Source organism: Manacus candei, unplaced genomic scaffold (genome assembly GCF_025592945.1).
Source record: "Manacus candei isolate 608988 ecotype Guabito, Panama unplaced genomic scaffold, ASM2559294v1 h1tg000072l, whole genome shotgun sequence".
Classification (NCBI taxonomy): domain Eukaryota; kingdom Metazoa; phylum Chordata; class Aves; order Passeriformes; family Pipridae; genus Manacus; species Manacus candei.
This window is the reverse complement of record NW_026138120.1, coordinates 4,480,369-4,496,317: the sequence shown is the minus strand read 5'-3', so window position 1 is coordinate 4,496,317 and position 15,949 is coordinate 4,480,369.

Genomic DNA, 15,949 nt, shown 5'->3' with positions numbered 1-15,949 from the left:
TAAACTCTGAAAGCTGAGGCCCCATTTTAAATGACCAGTTGAAGCACATAAAATATTACCTGTTTTTGTTGATCACAGCTATTTTTCCTTAGTCCATATGTTTTTATTTTTCCTCTGTAATAATTTACCGTAAGTTACCTTTTTAATGAGTATTCATATGCACTATGTATTACCTCTCTAGTTTTATTTATTGGTTTTCACTCTTCCATGCTGGAACAGAAATTAGACTGAGCTTGTCCCCTGCAAACCCTTTCCACAAAATTTGAAGATACAGCTATGGCTTATGCCTAAACCTAAACTCAAATTCATAACAATACATTGCAATTGTGGAGAGCTCTGGAGCAGTGAGTTCACCTGAAGAGTGATCCTTTCATCTTCTTTAAAAAAAACCATGTGCCATGCCTACTTTATAGAAAGGAAATTCAAGATATAGGACTAAAGTAAAGCTCATAAGTACCTGAACAAAATTATGCGTATAGGTGGAGACCAGAAATCAGGCTATGCCGAAACTACCCAATAAAACTAAGGTATAATAAGTGATGGCAAGAGGTTCAAATGGGCTTTCTAAAGTTTTAGATCCATGAGAGGAACTTTTGGATATGTGGGAGTTTTAGCATGACTTAAACTTTATACATCATTGTGCAATGACTTCCAGTACAGTTGCTGATACTGTGCATTGTAATCTGCGGCTGGGACTTCAACAAGAACCACAGAAACAGGCAGAAGTGGAATTGCGTTTGTGGCATTGGCATCCCACTTGCACACATAGGAAAAACAATTTAGTTGTATCCTAAGGTGTGTATTTAAACCAGTGTGATTCTGTGGCTATGTATCTCTCCTTGTGCAGCTGCAGATTTCCAATGTGGTCAAAGGGTCACATTGACAAAAACATTGAGGTGTCTGATTCCATTTACCTTAGTGGTGTCTCAGTACCCTCATGGATCTAAGCTTCAGTGAAATCTCATAAGAGAGGGAGTGTAGTTATACAAAACTATCAAAACTGTACTAAGGTAAGAAAGTTAAAAAGGAAAATTTCTGGTTTATTTACCAATGCAAATGGAGTTAACAATGCAAAAGAGCTGCCTAGTAACACATGTATTTTTTATTCTGTATTTTCATCTGTTTGAGCCAAAGGAGTGTAACTCCTTTCTCCCCTTCTCCCTGGTATATTCTTGCTTTCCAGCTGCTATTTGATCTTTCTCAGTCTTGACTTGAAATTATTCCTCAGGCCCGTGTAGCATTTCGGCAGAGCTATTGTCCTTTTGTCTGGTGCCTGTAGATCAGCTTTTAATGCTAAACAGCTTCTTTATAAACCCCAATGAAACCTTCTCTCTTGCTTTTTGTTTGTGTTGAGAACAATACCAAAGGTTGAAGAGCATTTTAAGTCCTGAGGTGTGCAGAGCCCCCCATCCCACCCTGTGTTTCAGTGTTAGTTACAGCTTTGGCCTTTACCTGTTTTGCTTTGCCAGCCAGAATGGGGCACACCCTCACACAGCACAATACAAACCCATTTAATTAAGAGCTATTCAGGCTCTTTTTTTAAATATTTGCATCAATAAATGCCCAATCAGCAGCCATACGGCACCTTTTGAAACCCTGCAATCCAGAGCAGAAACCAGCAGTACAATTTTAACCTGCTTTTGGGTCTGAACCATCAGTGTAAAGAGTCTCAGCTTGTTCCCAAGGCTGGAGAAAGGTCAGTTGCCAAGGCTTTGCTGGTCCTTTATGGCATGTGTATGCTCTGTAACAGTTTTTACAAGTGATACCAAAAAGTGTCTGCTATTTGGGGAGAGGCAAAAATGGCAGCACAAATATGGCTTTTTGAGATTGGTAACTTCTGCATGCAAATACCCAGTGTGCATAGCAAGTGGGATATTTTCAGGATGTATATCACACCTAGCCTTTGGTATCTTCAGATAAGATTCCACCTGTGTACATGTGAAGGATTTGCTTTTAGACGTGGACCTGTGCAAATCAGCATGCAGGAAGCATTTTGAAATGGTTGTCCTTCCTGTCTTGCTTGGGGATTGTAGCATTGGCTGGAGCACCCCTGCACACCCCATGTGACTCTTCAGTGGCACCAAACCTAAGGAGGCTCTGAGTCTTCCACACCTCTCTTAGAGCACCTTGGTAGTCCCTTGAGAGGAAAGGGGACTTGCTCAACCAGCAAAATGAAAACTAAAAGCTACTACTGGCAGACTTAATGATACAGAGATCCTGGAGAAGCTCATCTTAATCATCTTTGCCAAATCAAAGCTACTTGTGGGAACTGTGTTGCTGCTGCCTATTGCTGTAACAACTCTACCACCTGCTTTCATCTGCCTTTAAGTATCATGGTAATATCATTTGGATATATTTGACAGATCTGAGAAGCAGTGTGGTTCGCTGAAAGCTTGACTAAGGGAAGAATCTGCAGAAAAGTCATTTTTATGTGGTAAAGCAGCTAATTTCTTGGGGGAGGGATCCCCGTCTAAGGTCCATATCTGTTGATGAACACAGCCGTGGAATTCTTACAAATGTGAGTGGCAGGATCTTATCTGAAGATGTAGCTGACTGTGAGGATGGGTCTAGGTGTCCTTATACTCCAGTAGGAAGAGGTGCATGCTCTGAAGCATTTTAAGCCTCGGGCTCATCATCCTTTCTGATGGATGAGATCCCAACATGTAGAAAATGTGCAGACTTTTCACTCATATAATTGGTTTAAGAAAGGCACACTTACAGTCCTTTTTTTATGCTGATGGCAGTGTATCACCTCTGTGCCATTTTAATCAGTCTTACAGCTGCTCTGTTACCCTGCACTGTTAATCTTCACTCTGAACCTACCCAGAGGCTATTAAATATATGCCTGAAGATGAAGATGCCTTGAGGTATCAGGCAGTTAGAGAAACCTGCCCATCCAACAGACTGGGAAGATTTGTGGCCCCAAGTCTCTCTCCTGACAGATGTAGGTCTGAGTCCCCTCAGGCATGAGGGAAACAAAATTGTGGGAGCCACCTTCCTTGTAAGTGCTTTAAATGTCAGATTAGGTATCTCAGTGCTGTTGATGGGCCTCAAAAATGATTAAGCAAATTCCAGTGAGAAAAGTCCATGGAGAACTATTACCCAGAAATGGGATTATAACCCCCCAATGGATATTTCGCAGTCAGCATTGATCTCTTGTCATAAGTGGGAGAGCATAGCAGCAGAGTTATCCCATGTTCTTCCTATTCAGGAGATGAGAAAAAGGCATATTTGCTATTAATTACTGTCACAGAGTGCTGGACTAGATGGATGTTTGGTCTGACCTGCTAAAAACCTGTCTCTTCTTAAGAAAAAAATAAAAGCAAGCCCTATGTGGCTTTGTGGAAGAAATGGTGCTGGCTCTTGAGCTCTACAAGGTATCCTAGGCTCTGGTGGCCTTGATGAAAGCATGTCCCAGCAGAAAGATAGGACACAAAATGCTCAGGACTTTCACCTGAACCCAGTAGCTGAGCTTTGAGGAGTCCCAGCCTAGAGCGCAGTCGAAAAACTGAAGCTGCTTAGTGAACCTGGCTTTGCTGTCATGTCAAAAATAATTTGCACCTGAGCAGTGACCCTTTACAAAAAAAGTACAGTAAAGGCTAAATTTGTTAGTGCTGGTTTCTCTGTGATTCAAACCTAACAGGAACCTTTTGCAATTGCTACAGCAAGCTATAACTTCGCTATATTTTATCTAATTGTGGCTGTACTTTTGCACACCATGTACTCATTTGTAGGCAGATAGTATTTGCTAAATGCTTTTGAATTCCTCTGCACGGGAGCTTCGTGAACAGAAGGGATGGCTTTCTGCTCCTAGGGGTGAATGAGTACTTGGCAGGAGTTCCTGTGAGTGCACTAAAACATGATGTATCTTTAAAATGCCTTGTCATATTCAGCATTAAAAAAAAAAAAAAAAAACAAAAACAAAAACAAAAACCAACAAACACAAAAGGCAGCTCCAGGCATGTGCAGGATGACACGACATGCCGGGTTTTATAGCAGTTAAACTGTCCAATGTTCAAACAATAAAATATTCACAATTACACAGTAATAGACAATGTCCTTCCTGTTACAGGGAGAGGCTGATCTGAAAAACTTTTCACCCACATCCTTTGTGAGGTACTCGCCTCTTTCCCACTGGAAGTCTGTCGCCTCTTTCCCCAAGTCTGTCGTCTCCAGGAGCTTTCCCTTTCCAGTAGATGACAGCTTTTACACTCACATACTCATTCTAGTGACTCCAGGTTTTAAACTTACCTACCAAGGAAAATATTTTTTAAATTAGTTATGTTGTAACCTTAAGATGACCTGGAGTGCCCTGGTAAAAGTTTAATCTGCAAGAAGAGTGAGAATTTTACCTGTACAACTCCAGCTGTGTGAGGCTGACCCTTTTGTCTGTACGTAAAATTGTTTAACATTGATCATTTCCTGAGCTGGTACATAGTAGCTTCTTACAGTTTATGGTCTTAGATTAGCTCAACTGGCTCAAGTATGGTGCTAATAATGCCAAAGGTGTGGGTTTGATCCCCATCATATGGGCCATTCACTTAAGAGTTGGACTTGATGACCCTAGTGGGTCCCTTCCAAGCCAGGACATTATGTGATTTTGTGTGATTCTTCAGCAATAGCCTCAGTCTTATAGAGACTGGCTGTCTTTTTACACTGCTGTAATAAGCCCAAGGAATAAAAAAATCACTAAAAATATTTCTTTTGTCGTAGATACTTCACAAACTGTTTAAAAAAAGAAAAAAAAAATCCAAGTTTTTTTTCTAAGGGAACTCTAATTTCCTCTGTAGCAGGGGCTGTTGCAAGTTGTATCACCAAGTTGAGGCAGGGAAATCAGACGTCTAACTTTTAGTAAATACTGAGATTTTAACCTATAGGAATTGTGACTCTCAGGCGCAGTCTACTGCTCACACAAGTGTTTTCTCACCCTCCTGTGAGTTTGAAAATATGCAGTTTACAAGCTGTATTTGTTGGGCACTAACAATAGCTGCTGTTATTGATTCTGATTCTCTGTCAGAAGCAATCCTTTTTGGAGGATTTCAGCTTTCCATAACACTTAAACCTTTTGCCCTTTGATGCATCAGTCTTAGCACTCACTTTGTTCTCTGAAGTCTCAAGAGGCATGCTGAAATTGCAGATTGGTACTTCAAGAGAAAACACAACCATGAGATTCCAAAAGGTTTTAATCAGACTTTTAATTATCCTAAATATATATAATATAATATAAATATCCTAAAGTTTCATTTATTAGGAACAGGGGTATAAATGTTAATTTTTGTGTTTGCAAGCCTTCCTCTGGACACTGATGACCCAGCTAAGAACACACCTTTCACAGGTTTTCTAAAGCTGTCTCCTATCCACAGCTAATAACACACTGTAGGAATAGCTTAATTTGGCTTAAATTTAAGATTACTCTATATAACTAAATCAGCAGTAAGACAGGCCTATAATTTTATTGGATTCCTTGGGGAGGGAGAGTTAATCTGTGTTCTTAACTCTTATGCAAAAGTATGTTTGAGTGCCTCAGGCATTACAAGGAATGAATGGTTCACTCTGCCAGAAGTAGTGGAGAGCTTTAAAAAATAGCACATAGCCCTCTCTCCAGTTCACTGTATCAACACTGTTTTGTCTTGAGCCTGGAGCAATCTCAGTGGGCACCAAAACAGTTTTTAATCTCTTCTCTGTCTCCTTCCTTAGTAACTCCATTCACATGGTGTGGTTGCTGCTGTCCTCAGCTCAGCTGTGTTTAGCTGCTAAGGCATAGGTGACAGGTTCTTCACTCTGAATTCTCTATTTAAGGCTTTTTAACTTCCCATCTGCATGTGCTAAGTAGCTCTGCTTTCTGCTGACTTAGAAAAGCTGATCAATGGATGTCTCCCACACTGCATTCACTCACACTGCCAGCTCCACAGAAAGCCATGAGATACCGCACAAGACCCATACTCGATCAACAATCTGCTTCTGAAAATATCCAAGAAGGAACCTAGAAGTGGGAGCCAGAAATCTGCAGGGAAGTCTCTCCCCCACCCAGAGCATGAGGAACATAGTTCATTCTTCATGCTTTTGCCACGAGTGCTATAAATGCTGTTGGGTTTGAACTGTAAATTGTGCAAGGGCTGAAAGGTTAAAGGAGTAGGAAGACTAGAAGCTGAGGAGTAGGACATCATGTGCTCTGTGTTGGTTACAGATACAGCAGGGTAACCTGCCAGAAAGGAATAAGGCATGACAGTATGTCTGCAGAAGTGACATCCATCACAGAACAGGTTTGGATGTAAATATTTATGTATGTTGTGTGCTCTTGATGGGCAAGCACTCTGCTTTGGTACAGTCAGAAAAAGAGCCCAACTGGGGGCAGGGTTGACATTCATTTTGTCTTTTTTTGTTATTTGCATTATGAGCATGACTCAATATCTATTAACAAATCCTATATTGGCATTTTAAGTAGTAATGTACTAAGTCTGATCCTGATCCGTGGCTGCTGGATGAAAGGACATTTAATTTCCCAATTGAGAAAGGACAGAAAAGCTTTCCTATTATACTGATTCACAGTGGAGTATACTAACAATTCCTGCTGGCCTCAGCCACAAGAGAACAGTTCTGAGTTTTTTCTGCTTTTATTGTCCAAGTTTTATATCTAGAAACATCTTTATTTCCTGCTGCTTTGGAAAACAAATAATTACTGCTGCATACATGGAGAGTTTTACTGGACCATAGGACTAAACAGCCAAATCAATGTTTTAACTTGAATGTGCAGCAACCACCATATGTATTGTAAAATGATACATATTTGACTGCAGGATCCAGAGCTGTTATGTATAAAGAAAGACATTTTCTTTTAATTCTTGAGTGTGAAGACTGAGGCTGTAAGTATATAAAGGGCATGGATTTGAAAAGTTGTCTTCCACAACAATCAGCACTGAGTGGAACAATTCCCTTGTTCCTTGGGCAATAAATTATTTAATTGGATAAGAGAAATAGTCCTCTCATTAATCAATATAAGTTTAAAAGAAAAAACATTCAAAGGGTAATAAACATTCAAGTGCAGGAAGCGTCTCTTGGTGAAAAGGCAGTGGAGGGCAAGGGGACAAGACTATTGATTATTCAGAAAAGTCAGAGTTTAAACTACAATCTCAAGGTTTGACAAATAGAATGACAGACAAAAGTCAGTACAGTAATGGGTGCAGGGGAAATAATCCTTACAATGGTAAACTCTCCAGAAGTCATTCCTATTCAGTAAAGAGAGCTTGAAACTGTTGTGTCAGCTATTTCAGCAAGAACACCAGCTCAGTACCCTCTGGTAGTCCAGAAAGGTAGATCAGATGTTAAGATTTGTCAGTAAAGGAACAAACAGCGGACTTGAAAATTGCAAGTTCATGATGTGACCACAGTGTACTTATTTCAATGAAAATACGGTAGGGTTAGAGAAGGTGGAAACAAGGTTCAAGATGAGCTTGGACAGATTTGCTTGGGGAAAACATAATGTAGTAGAGAAAGACATAACACAGTTATACAAAATCACAAACAGCAAAGAAAGGTGAGCAGAACACCATTATTTTCTCTCTATGCAAAAGCTTGAGAAAGCTAGTTTAAAGCAATCAGGAAGTATTCTTCACAGCCAATGAATTAAGCTGTGCAACTCCTCGCCATAAGGTGTTGCCGAGACAAAAACTCTAAGTAGGTTGAAGAAAGTGTTATGAATAAATTTGCATATTAAAAAAGCCATCAAAACTATTAAATACAAAGATATGGATTAAATCCCTGTCTCAGGTGGTCCCCATCTAGACTGTTAAGATCTGTGAGGATGTACCAGGAGAAGTGTAATTGTGAACTTGCTTTTTTTCTTGCACTCTTTGCCTAAATATTTGCTACTGGCTGCCACAGAAGTCAGCTACTGGCTAGACAGACCTTTGCTCAGATCCATTGTGACTGAGCTTGGACACCATAAAACTGTTTGTTTGAGAGGCAAGTACTGAAATTAAGTTTATGCATCAAACCAGGCTGGAAGATACGCACTATCTTATGAGTCCCATAAAAAATATACAAGCCATCTATCATTCTCTTGTAAATATACGGCAGGGAGCTATTATAAAACAGCATGATGTGCTCGTTATCTATGCTCTGTCAGACTGTTGGTACTAACTCAGTACTGTTATATTGCCACAGATTATGTTATTTTCATAACAGAGGTCATGGCAGAATCTTGGCGCCAGAACTTATGATAGTTTGAAAGGTTATTTCTCTGTTAAAGTCAAATGGTTGCTTTGAGATCAAGGTCTTGCTACCAATTGGCCTGGTTTAACAAATTCTTATATACAATCTTATAAATTAGGATACGCCTAAACTGCAGGTCCAAGGTACATTAGAGTTCATAGTGTTAGATGAATCTCTGAAAGTAAAACATCACTTCAAAGAACTGAGAGTTTACCAAGTATTGCAAACCTGACTGAATTAACAACCCTAACCCTTGTGTTAGAGAGGGCTGAGAAAAGGATTTTTTTTTTTCAATGTTAGAGAGAGATCCAGACTAAAGAGTGGTTTATCTTTAATGGAGATCAACCACATTTTCCCATTTATATAGTAACATTCATTAGCTGAGGAACTCAAAGTGCTTTACAAACATGAGTTAGTTAAGGGCTGTGAAGTAGACAGACACCAGAATAACTTCTTTTTTAGAATGAGAAGACTTCCCTGAAGAAAATTCACATGGTTTAAAAAATTTCCCCTAGCAAAAGCCACCAAAAAAGATAATTTTGTGAGGACAGCTTTCTTTTATATCCATCTCTCTGCTGTGTTGTATTTTCATATTATTTTTATATGTTGCGCTTTGAATTAAGGGAAGACCAAATATTTACTAAAGGCTCAGGTGACAGCCCAGTAGTTATTAAGAATAAACCACCTTCTGTTGTTGAGTTGAACTGAACTTCACTTTCTATAATCCTGTTCCTGTTGGCAAACTCCACTTCTGCAACTGAATTTCCCATGAGCTCATGACTCACAACAATGCACCTTCTGAAATCCTAAACTCTGGCTTAGAAATCACTCCTTTCTCTGGCATATTCCCTGTAGGTTAAGTTCACATACTTGCAATAGCAAAGCCATTATTCACTGATCAACTTACATTCCCTTTTTGAAAGGGGAGAGAGAGAACCAGCATTTTGGAGAAGCTGGTAGCTGGCAATTCAGGTGGAGCAAAGCTGGTGTCTGCTGATGCCCTTTGCTATGAGCTACTGGAAATGAATGTTTTGGTTCAGCTGGAGGATCAGTAACTGGAGATGTTTTAGCAAACAGGCTTTGGGGTTGAAGACAACGAATCACTTCACTTTAAACAAATCAAAAAAAACCCACAGAACCAAACAAAATAACCCCATCACCAAACTATCAGTGGAAGCTGTCTGTGCCCCTGTGAAACGGCTTGTGGGTGTGAACAGTGAATGCAAAAGAAAGGCAAGAAGGGAAAGCTGGAGGAGAGCGTGGAGGTAAGGTTGGTCCTGGGCAGCCAGGTAACTTCACTTGTGATCTGCCAAGTTTTGAAAAGTGGATGGGAAATGTGGCTTCCTAGTAGATGGATGGGATATTTCCAAGAGAAATTGAAAAACGGGTAAAAACAATCCTGGAACTTAACATTGCCAAGCTCAGAGCTGGCAGCACTGGCTAAAATGCTAAATTCTGCCCCTCTGCTGGCAGTTCTTGTTTTCAGGAAAAGCTGAGCTCCTCCTTGAAAATCCTTTCAATTACTTTTTCAAGTTGAGTACCCAAACCATGAGTCACTGCTTCATGCACTAGTTAGTGATCAACTCATGTTCATATATCTGCTTAAATGCTATGGTGTTTTCTGTGGAATATTTTCCACAAAGTACCAAGATGTGTTTCAATGTCTTCTATTTTAAATTAAGAACATTTCAATGAAGAAAGGCAACAGAAAAAGGGCTCTCTCAGAGCAAGACAGTACACAGCATGAAGCTATCCCTCTTTAAAATCCTTTTCCTTTCATGGAGTGACTGCTGTATGCTCTCTGTAAAATGAAACATGGAATTACTCATGAAAGTAGGCAAAATGTTTAGAACTGAGTCACAGTATTTTCAGGGAGTTACAAACAGCACCTTTTAGGATTAAAAATCTTTGATTAATAACAATGGACTGTTTAGCTTAAAACCTTTCACATAATCCAGAGGCCAAGGGGTGCTTCACAACTGAACTTTACAGAATTCTTATTTAATTTTTTTTAAATGCCTATAGGTTTTAAACACCGAACTTCTGCTGCCTTCTGGTGGGAAAAAAAGCATGAAATTCCCCTAGCTGTTCTTCAAATGTCTCTTTTAGGTTCCGGCTGACCTCAGACAAAGCAGCCTGCTGATTGTAAGGAACTGAAGTAAGACAGGGAGGAGGTTAGCCATCATTTTAGAGTGAAATCACCATCAAGAACCATGGGAATATGGCTGTTGGGAAGAACTTGGCTTTAGTATGGAATTTACCAGGAAAGTAGTGCAAAGACTGCATACAAAGGCAGGCTGTGGTAGCAAGAACAACTAGGGCAGCAAGAATTGCTGCAGCCTGGACGAGCTGCATCACAGAAGTAACTCAAAGAAATGAAGAATGACAGTAATTTACCAAAGAGTCTACATCCTTAATGAGTATAAGATCCCTATAATTTTACTGACAAGGCATTTGATGTACTGTTCTCCAGTTTATTGCAGTAACAGCAGGAAGTCTCTGTGAAAGCAAAACAAGAACATCAACAACAAAAAAACCCTGTAGAAAAGTTATGATTGTGTCATGTGTCCAGGCTTCTGAGTCCTTTTCTTCCTGAAGTTGCATTCTGACCCCTGTGACCAGGAATGCCATACTGATACTGGAAGTCCCTTAAACGTTGTGACTCATTTTTTACCCACCAGGGTAGCGTGGCCTGGGAAGGAATGCTTCAGGTCTGTTCTGTGTTGATGTGATCGCAATTGGAGCATGCATCCAAGTTTGAATCCTTCAGGCATTAAGAAAGAGGGAGGGTAAGTAAAAAGAGTTTACAAGAGGTACTTAATATGCATGAGCAGAAGCCTGGAAAGCATGCTATGTGAGGACAGACAAGAGAAATTAGAGGGTTTTAATATAGAAAGGAAGAGGAGGAAACATAATGGTTTCGAAACACCTATAAAATTGCTCTAAGAAAGAATAAGCTGCTTCCTGTGTCCTTGGTAGCTAACACAAGGAGTAATAGGTCTCGACTACAGAGAGTAAGTTTAGATTTGACATTTGAAAAAGCAAAGCTTGGAGGGCTTGCCTTTGCTATGCACAGCTTTAAGATAAGGGCCTCTCTGAAATATAGCTGACATTGCCTTGGGGCATGAGGCTGGAGCCAGAGATCTCTTCAGATTCCTTCCAGCCTTCCAAGCAGTTGGTTGTAAAGGGAGAAATAATGGCTGTCTGTCTCTGTTGTTTGTTTTATGGACATAGGAGGAACATTCTCATTGAGGAGAGAAATTTATACTAAGCCTGATCTTGTGTAAAACTTTTATTTGGTCCTCAGAAACATGCTGAATGATTGCAATTCCTGTATGGACCTAGGATAATTTTGACACCAGCAAAGATCAAAACCACCTTCACAATAACTCTCATGTACTATGGGAAGGTAGATTTTAAAGAAAAGCCTCTTACTGGGGATGATGTACGATCTTTCTCAGCAGTAAGATTTGTAAGGGGTTGTAAATGCTAAAACTTGACCCTTTCCAAAATTACTCAGGATTGCAGCCATCTGGCCTTGGAGGAGATGAAACCATAAATGACTTCTGCAAAATGCTTGTTAAAAGGAACGACTAGCTCTGATGAAGAAGCAGGAGATAAAATCTCTGCAAGAACCAGTGAGCACAGGTGTTTCCAGGGTCCAAAGCACACCAGTGTGGGAGGATTCCAAGTTTCGTGTCAACGTGTGTGCTTTACTTTCCCAGCACTTCTCACACTGTGCCCACAAACGTTTACCTTTTCTGGCATGAGCTGGAGCCAATCGTTTCCTAACCAAGCAAAATGTTGTTTAGGTAGTTTGGTCTGCATCTAAAGAACCCTAAAACAGGCATGAATCAACACAAGGGAATGTTTCATCTCAGCTCCTTGCAGCAGTCCCTGGATATTTCTTTAACACAGTGGGTGACAAAGTGCCCACCCTGGAGCTGCACAAATCCAAGGAGAGAGCAAATATTCACAGTCCCATCTGTCAAAAGCAAGCACAGCCTTGGAGCAGTAAATCTGCCAACTTAGATTAGTGATTGGCAATAAAAATCCAGTTATTAAATAGCAGCAAAAGTCTTTGGCTAAGAAGTTTTAGACAATGGAGCAAGAACTGGCATTTGCTGGCCACCCATTCAGTTCAGCAGGAGGTTTAGCTGTTCACCTAATGTGGCTGGGTTTCCTGACAGCAAGAAGAGGACAGGCTCTCACTGCTTCTTTGTAAACAGATTTCACAGACTTCTCAGGTTTTTTGTGGGAGAAGGAGAGCAGGTTAAAAGTTGTCTGCGTAAACCTATGCCAAAACTGTCAAGTGGGAGGGAGACTGCAGAAGAGCATGTCCCTGGAGCAGAGAGATCTGGGTACAGATGGGTACTCCTTTGGGAGCACAACCTTTGCAAGAAGAGCCTAAACCCAGCTGCCCTCACTGATGCTGACTGGGAGCTGGTCTGGGTTCCTTCTAGGCAGAAGGACTTGGGCACTGTCCTGGTGCTCACTGACCTTATCACCCTCTACTATTTTACAACTGCCTGAAATGAGGTTGTAACCATGGGGGGGTCAGCCTCTTCTTCCAGGCAACTAGGGACAGAATGAGAGGACATAGTCTGAAACTGTACCAGGGGAGATTTAGGTTGGACATTAGGAAAAATTCTTCACAGAAAGGGTGATTAGACATTGGAATGGACTGCCCAGGTGGTAGAATCACCATCCCTGGAGTGTTTAAGGAAAAACTGGTTGTGGCACTTAATGCCATGGTCTAGTTGACATGGAGGTGTTCAGTCAAAGGTTGGACTCGATGATCTCAGAGGTCTTTTCCAACCTGACTGATTCTGTGATTCTGAGCTATACTCCTGCCTCACTTCTCCCTGCCCCTTGACAGGACAATGGAGATGGAAGTAGCCTCTCCCTTTCAAAGTCATTTAGATTTCAGTTTTAAACATGGATGGAGAAACTGCAAGCAAAAAACATATTGATTTTTAAATAGTATAAAGTATGGCCTGTAAGGTACAGAAACTGTTATGTGCAGAAATATTCATGGAAAAATATTAGTTATTTTATTAAAAGTCAAAAGAACAACAACAAAAAAAATACATAGTTTTAATGGTTGCTACTTGACAGGTCTAAAATCTCACTGTTTGTGGGACATTATCATGATTGTGTTGCCAGTAAAATCTCACATGAATTGGCTCTTATTTTCATGTCATTTAACATTTTTCATCAGTGACATGGAAGAAAAGAATAATTCCCAGTCTTAACGATTACTAAAGCTTGATCTGACGAAAAGATTGGAGATAGGGGGTTTAAAATTAAGAAGAGGTGTCATGGACAGAGGCCAGTCTAAGTCTTCTGGTCACATCAAACATTATGTACAAACAAAAATCAATTCCTACAGAGGCCATAGGGCAATCAGACCATGAAGGGCGAGCCCTCTTTTCAGACTTCCAGTGTCCAAAGTATGTACTATAAACCTTGATGTGTGAGCAGGAGAATGGTGAGAATGAGTGGGGAAGGCGTATTGCCTCCTACTGGTGTAGCCACTTCTAAAGGAACATCTAGTTCATTTATCTAAGAATGATTAGAGAGAAGACTGATCATATAAGATCATACAAGAATGATTAAAGCACTGGAAAATATCCTACAGTGTGAGACAAGAAGAGTTCAATCTATTTAGCTTAACAAAGGAGCCACAGCATGACAAAACTTTGATCTCAGACTCCTTCATCTAGCAGACAAAGATATAACAAGATCTGGGACAGGATGGCAGCAAACCCAGATTATAAATAAGATGTAATTTTTATAAAATCACAGCAATTTTAAGTGAGTAATAGAATTATTTATAGAAAAGAGGCTTTAGTTCAAGCAAGAAAACGTTCATGAAAACCTCCTAATTCATGGTCTATGTGAAGTCGGATTCAATAACCAAAGTAATCCCTCAAGCCAGATAATCTATGGGTTACTACGAAAATTTCCCATGACTACTACATTATTATTTCATTATATGTTACAAGCATGTCAAGAGACTCCCAATAAAACTCACATTTCTTTGTAGACAATACTGCACAGCTATGTCTCAGAGAGAAACTCTCTTCCCCAAACGGGTTCTAAAAGAAATTATTTTATACCCTATTTTGAAGATTAACTAATTTGATCAAAATCAGACTGGAAGGTTGTGGCAGAAAATAGATTTCAATCTACATAGTTCTTAGTGCTACCTTAACCAAAATGTCATCCACACCTCACTGGGACATCTGCCAATGTTACATACTTAGAGAGTGAGTGCCCTTCTTAAGGTCTCTTCAGTGCTGGTGGGCACTGTGCCACAAAATGGTGAGGGACAAGTGCAGAAGGAAAGGGTATTTTTACATATTTCATAGGGAAGGCAACTCGACTATCGCTGATGGGGCAATACTGATGGGATTTTTGGATCAGTGTTCCTTCTTTTTATTGGAACCTGCAGAGGACAATAAAGTAAGGCTCACATAATGTGGATTGGCTATTAACCTGTCAATGCCAGACACAGAGACATAGAGTGCAGTGCATGGGGAATGTAGGCCCATGCTCCTGATGTGCACAAAGCTGAAAACACTTTCGGATTTGTACTGCTCTGAAAGCATTTGAAATGCAGCCCAGCAGCTACATCTCAGCTCCCTGTAACCAAAACTGCACTTTGCTCTTGGGAAGCCATTGCCTCTGACAGACTGTATCTAGGCTTTGGGTGTACACTGCAGGGTGCCTGTGGTCTTAGTCCCATTGTGTCCCCCAGCTCCCTCTGTGTGTGTTGTGTCCTGTGCACTGACAGCAACACAAGGGCATTTGGGGCAGAGGGGCTTGGTACAGAGGGAAGACTTGCACCAGCTTGCCCCCAGCCCAGAACATCCAACACATTCCCAAGGTACAGTATTTGCAAGTGTCTTTAACGCATCCTGAGATTACAACTGCTCTAGTCTGTCCTGTGTGTGTAGGAGGCCTGGCACTTGTTCACCTGCCTGAACAAGGCAGGCAGCAATACAGCGACAGGAAGAAATTTTTGTGGAAAATTGAGCATTCTTCAAGAGCTGAAGGAATTGTTTTTTGTTGACAGCTATGCCTAAAAATATTGAATATTTTTAGGTTTGAATTAATTCCCTGTCTTCCTTCTGCTCATTTAGAGAAGAAGAGGTAATTATTCTTCTCTGTTTCTGTTTTAATTTTCTTTTTTCATCCTGTATTTTCAAACTGCATTTCTGAAGCTCAACATTTTGAGAGAAGTGTTTCTGAATAGGGGTGAAAGAAAAAACCCTGGATTTTCATTTGAAAAATGGAGGTCCATTGTCAGAGAGTTCTAGTATTGGAACATAAGTACATCTTTGGGGACATTAGGTCAGTAAGATTTACCTAGGCTCAGTGGCTATTCCTTTGGTGGAGATATCCATATGGTACCTGGCTGTGTGTCATGCAGAGTGGAAAAGAGAAACCTTTTCCCGTTCTAGTGCCTCCAAGATGCACATGAACACACATACACATGCAATCAGACACTCTTTGCCTTTCCCTGCATCCAGAAGAGTTGGCTGGTTCTTTCAGGTGTTTATGTAACACTGTCATCAGTAGTTAATGCATTGGAAATGCTGAGCAGCAATTAAATAGCAATTAGTAAGCTGAATGCTTTATTGTGGTCATAATTCCTTTCTATTTTGCTCAATGACAGCAAGAATGTCTTGGCTCCAAGCCAAGTGATTGCTCAGAAGGGTGATTATGCATT